Below are 6,117 nucleotides of genomic sequence, written 5' to 3'. Positions count from 1 at the left end.
TCTTCAAATCGTATGATATCAGAGTGTGGTTGTGTTACTAATTCCTGCAAGGATAAGCTTGCCTCCTTCTTTTCCTGGGCTCTCATTTGTTATCAAGGGCACAGTCCTACTCCTGTTTTAATTAAAACATTGAATAAAAAAATCCCACCTATGAACAAAACTGGGATCTGTCCCCACTTCACATCCTGTTGGTAAAATCCCACTTATATCAACATCAGTTTTGTTTTCAGCAACAAGAAGATTGGGAGCTCCAATAAAATCAATGTTACCTTTATAATAGCAAACCTTTTGTCTGCTCCCCTCCTCTCCCCCCAAAAAACCCAAAGATTCCAACTAGCATCAGTTGCTGGTTTCCTTGCAGAGGCTGGAAAGACCCAATGGGCTGTGATGACTCACCTGGTTCTCTACCCATACCATGGTTCCACATCTGCGCTGAAATTCTCCTCCAAGGCCATCTCCTCTGAAGGAACAGCGGTCTTCAAGGTGTCAACCACACCCATCTGCTTCTTAGGAAGGCTACATATAAAAGGACATTAGAAAGCGAATACTAAAATGTATTGGTGCTATTGAAAATGCTGTGACCTCACCAGAAGGAATAATTTATAATATTATATAGAAAAAGCAAAAACCCCCACTCAAGACAGTTGGAGCTCGTGCATCTGATAATATTGTTAATATGGGAACAAGGCAAAAGCTGGATTTTCCCAGTGGTTTGCTAAGATGTCATAGAACCACAGAATGGTTTGGGTTGGAAGGGACCTTAAAGATTATCCAGTTCCAACCCCCCTGCCATCAGCAGGGACACCTTCCACTAGACCAGGTTGCTCAAAGCCTCATCCAGCCTGGCCTTGAACACTTCCAGGGAGGGAGCAGCCACAGCTTCTCTGGGCAACCTGTTCCAGTGTCTGACCACCCTCACAGTGAAGAACTTCTTTCTAATATCCAATCTAAACCTGCCCTCTTCCAGTTTAAAGCCATTTCCCCTTGTTCTATCACTAACTGCCCTTATGAAAAGTCCCTCCCCAGCTTTCTGCTGTCAGATTTTTAAGTTTCTTCCTGTATCCAGGGTTCCTATTAGTATTTATTCCAATGATGTCAGTTTTCCTTTTGCCCTTTCTTAACATTCAGCAAGTCTGTGCCCCCAGACGTGGGACTCGCAGCCCTGCACTCAGCTCATCTTGCTCCCTCAGTTTTAACCTCTCTGCAGCAGAGGCTTTTCCTCCATTCCCTTCTCTTTCAGGGCTTTATGTGAGGGTAAATCTAGGTCACCATACATTATTCACGTAGCATGCAAGCATTTTGTGTGCCTGTCAATAACTTATAAAAGGCAGAAAAGCTTCACTCTCAGTGGTCCTTTTCAATGCAACCAAGACATAAGATTTAGAATCATTACAGCTGGAAAAGACCTTTAAGATCATCAAGTCCAAGCATCAACCCACCACCACCCTGCCCTCTAAACCATGTCCCTAAGTGCCACATCTACTCGTCATTTAAATCCCTGCAGGGATGGTGACTCCACCACTGCCCTGGGCAGCCTGTTCCAATGCCTGAGAACCCTTTCAGTGAAGAAATTCTTCCTCACATCCAATCTAAACTGCCCTTGGTGCAACTTGAGGCCGTTTCCCGTTGCCCTATCGCTTGTTACTTGGGAGTAGAGGCCAACACCCACCTCACTACACCCTCCTGTCAGGTACGCTCTCAATTTATTAATATTTTTGTCTGACGACCAGTGTCTCACATCCTTTTGTGCTCTCTGCTGCTGGAGGTTTTCCCTTACCCACACATGTTGCCTTCTGCAGTGATTCCAGCTCACCTCTGTCAAGGGCATCACCCCCTGGGAGGCAGATCTCCACCAACCCGAGCTGCAGAGGCTGAGTGGAGGGAGACAGAGAATTAAGAGATCAGCTGCCCAGAGGGCCCTGTCACCTCAACTCTTCTCCAGTTTGCGTGGAGTTCCAGGCTCCGTCTTCCTCTTGCAGTGGAAAACACTGAATAAAACTATGAGCAAACAGTGGTGGTCAGAGTTGAACAAGACTTGCTGTCCCCTCCACCTCCCCAGGATTCACGCTAGCCTAACCAGCCAGCGTGGGCTTTTGAAACATGGTCACGCACTAGGGCCGGCAAAAAAAGCCAGAAAAATACACAGGGGGTTCACCCAGTTTGAAAGTGCTTCGGGGTCACCTAGTCAGGGGAAAAAGATGATCAAGTCCAAGCAAAGCCAGACTGGTGAAAAAAGGAAGGTGTTTGCCCGAGACCCCCATCCCAATTTGCAACCCATCAGCGTGGAAAGAGACCATCAGGAATTAAGGGACCTAGTCAAGGGATTGTTTATTCCAAAGCTAGTAGGCATCAAAGGAGGACGCTGAACCCTACAAGGAAACACTAGCACTCGTTTACAAACAGAACTCAGCATTTTTATTCATGGATTGACTTCCTGCCAGTTTTGATATTTGCTACCACCAGAGAAGAGCGTAAAAACACAGTACAACATTGTTAACCAGTTAGGAAGGCTGGAAGGGAAAGCAAATCCCAGTACAATTGCAAGTAACTTGGTGGAGTTTATAATTAAGATTTTTTTTTTTTTTTTTGAATGGATCAGCAATAAAGCAATAAATATGCTGCTGCACTGAACCAACAGGACTTTTAAGTTTGTGGTTTATTGCATTACAGTTTAAAACTAAACGTTATCCATCATCATACATTTGTTCACCAACCAGGTAAATGACACTTTTGCATGTGTTATATGCTAAATGGCTAAAATTATGCAGTAGCTGAACTAGACTAGGACTAGTAGAGGTAGATATTGAATGGGCAGTGCCAGGCAGAAATATTTTGTAAAAGTACTTTTTTTTGTTGTTGTTTTTGTACGAACAGTTAGCAGATGGAACATTTTCAATTAAAACAAACATCTTAGGAAAGCTATTCCAAGATGCTTTGGATTTCCTAGTAATAGTTCTCTTGCGATATTCTTACCAACACTTTCATGTGGTCCCTTGTAAACTGGACAATCTTTGTCCTCTGAGATTTCTGCCATGATTTACTCGAAGACCAACATACAAAGCTAGAATCTTTTGTGAACATACTACTGTTTGCTTGTACCACTCTAAAATAATACACGTTGACAGCCTCCTTGGCATGGGAAGACTGCGTTTATAGTATTTACAGCTTCAGTAATCTTTCTAGTAATAAAAAAAAAAAAAGCTATTTTATACTTAATCTAAAATGGAATTTCTATTATGCCACCTCCTTATAACTCACTTCAGCCTCCTTTTGCTGAGCTGCTCTATCAATTGCTCATTGCCATTCTCACTGCTGGCTGTATGCTCTTGGGAAGAAGAGTCTCTGCCTGAAACAGGCATCAAACTGTTTTTTCAGACTACAGCTTTAATTTCCAGGAAATATAAACATGACAACATGACCATGGATTTTGTAGAAGCATCCACCCTTCTTACAACATTCCAGAACAGTTCATAACTGGAACGCTCCTGGAAGCAAGAGTCTTTCCCCAAGCTCAGCAACCATGCTCCTCCGTCTGGAACAACTTCCATGAATGAGCTTACAGACTGCTCAACTCCTTACTGATATTAACTGTCTAATGATGCTCCATTTGCATCGCTTCCCTCCACACAATCCCAAAGCAGGGTGTTATCAGCCAAGTGTAACTCTTATTTCCACACAGTTTGAGCAATTTTACATCACCATTTAGGTACAAACTGCATTTTTAGAGAAAACTTTCTTAGGGGAAATAACAAAGGAGAGATTTCAAAGCTAGCCAGCTACGCAGCACAGAACACTTAAATAAAAACCATTTAAAGCCATCATGAAAAGGGAAAAATGAAATAATTTCAATTCAGTTATGTTGAGCTGGATGATTCTGTGGAGTGGTTTTGGTAGCGTTGGTGGCACACATTCCCAGCGCAACCGTGGTGTGTGGGTATGGGATGCTAGCACTGCAGGAACGATGGCACCATTGCTCAAACCCTCAAAGGCATCGTGTTAGACAAAGATCTGGAGTTTTCTTATTTGAACTTGCTCACGTGCTACTGAAATTGTATTTGCACCGCTGGTTTCTCAGGCCTGATCTCACCCTACTCTCATCAGTGTCTTCTTTCTATAAAGACAATTCCAGCTGCCTGAAGGGTAAGGTGCTACACCAACTTCCAGGCTGTACTGTACAGCTGGAGCGCCGCCAGACCTGGAAAAACCAACCAAAGCAAACACCAAGGGAAGATTGAATAGGCTCGTTGTACACACCTCATCTAGCCCTAGAGAGCTCCCTGGGAAACCTGGAATTTTCTCCCTACACTAGGAGAAAAACTGAGCAACAAACTTCATTCTGTATCCTGGCAGACACACCACACAACAGGACGTGATTCCTACCCTATGAACACAGAAGCATTAAGACCTCTACTGAAAAAAAACCCCAACTGTAGAAAATATAGAGACTTTTAAGGCATTTAAGACGCAAAGACGAGTGACTGAAGAGATAATTTTCATCTGTATGTTCACACATACCACATGTCTGAACGCTCTGGTCTCCAAATGGAAAAAGTGAGTACCTGACCTCTCATTTTGGGGCAAACAACCACTTTCAGTTACTTAAAATTTAAGTTCACTTCTGACTCCGGCATTGCTTCATGCAATGTGCATTTGCACCATCTACAGTCTCTATCTAGAGAAAATTTTGTGTTGGAACTTTCCCCCCACCCTCCCAGGGAAGATATCCATGGCATATGTCATCACCAGCAGCTCCACTGATGGTGGAAACAGCTTTCTCCAGTGAAAATCGTGAAGTATCGAAACAAACCATGTCATTAGGAAGCCAATGTTCTAGGTCACTCTGCCCACGACTGCAATCCCTGCTTTGGCAGCCGAGCACCAATGATTACAATTTTGGATCCCAGTTTTTATTGCAGCGTGTCGCTCTGTGCTACTGCTTCGCAAGACTCATTGCACTGGATTGAAACTTCATTTCCAGCTCTTAAAAACTCTTCCTCAGAAGTTAACATTGCATCTAACGGGAGACATGCGAAGATGAAGGAGATAACAATTCTTTTGCCAATTAAAGAACCTTCTTCTTCAGGTAAACTCTTGATTTAGTTTCATTTCCTGGGACTGCAGTCTTCTGGAAGGGGATGAGGAACCTTTTAATCCAAAAGCATCATCTCTGAAGCACTAGGGATGCCTTTCAGCAAGGTTATGAAGAAGTGTCTTTGGGGAAATCACAAGAGATGTGTAGATGGAGGCTTCTGGAAGGCCCACAGAAATATCCTTTCCCACTTGCATAATGAAAGATAACAAGTAACTTCTTGCTTTTAGTTCATCTATTTCAACACAAAAAAACAGGCAGTGAAAAAGTAAAGGAAATAATCCCATTTATAGGCAGCACCCAAAAAACAGAATTTGGAAAAAAAAAATAATAAATTGCTCGATGCAATTCACAATCTGTTAAAAAGAGTGAGCACTCATCTGCCTCCAGCTAAGCATCAGAAGCCAAGAAAACAGCAGCAATACTCAGAGGCAAGGCCAAAAGCTCATAGCTTGCGTAGGCAAGGTTGAACCATCTTCAGTAGTTGCAGAAGACATGCAGTCCAAGTATCTCAGGCCGCAGAAAAGACTGAGATCTAGACATAAATACCAGAGTCAATTAAAGGCTCTCTAGGTATTCTAGTCCCTAAAAGCCCAGCAGATTAAATATACAAATATAGCAATACAACTTACATTTCCAACATGAACTACACTGCAAACATACACGACAACAGTCTAACCATGAAAAGAAAGTGGTGCTGAATATACAAGAAACAAAAACCTGTTCTTCCAACCGTTAGGAAACTACAAACCCCAATAAGTCTTCCTGGATTTCTTAACTGTATGTGTCAATCACTGAATTCCATGATGTGGAAAAGGAAGGCTGTGTATCCACACGACAGATACTCCATAACTGAGCTCCTGCAGCAAAGAAGGCACTCACTTTATAAGCTGTAGTTTATTTTCTGCTCTGTTTTATATGATGAGCCTATAAAAAAAACAAACATTTGAGCACTTATCTATATTATCAACACAGTAGACTTGTAGACTGAAGCTTGACTTGGAAAATAAAATTCAATGTAACATTGG

Source organism: Antrostomus carolinensis, unplaced genomic scaffold (assembly GCF_000700745.2).
Source record: "Antrostomus carolinensis isolate BGI_N321 unplaced genomic scaffold, ASM70074v2 scaffold8960, whole genome shotgun sequence".
Classification (NCBI taxonomy): Eukaryota; Metazoa; Chordata; class Aves; order Caprimulgiformes; family Caprimulgidae; genus Antrostomus; species Antrostomus carolinensis.
The sequence above is the reverse complement of the archived record's forward strand: the minus strand, read 5'-3'. Positions refer to the sequence as shown.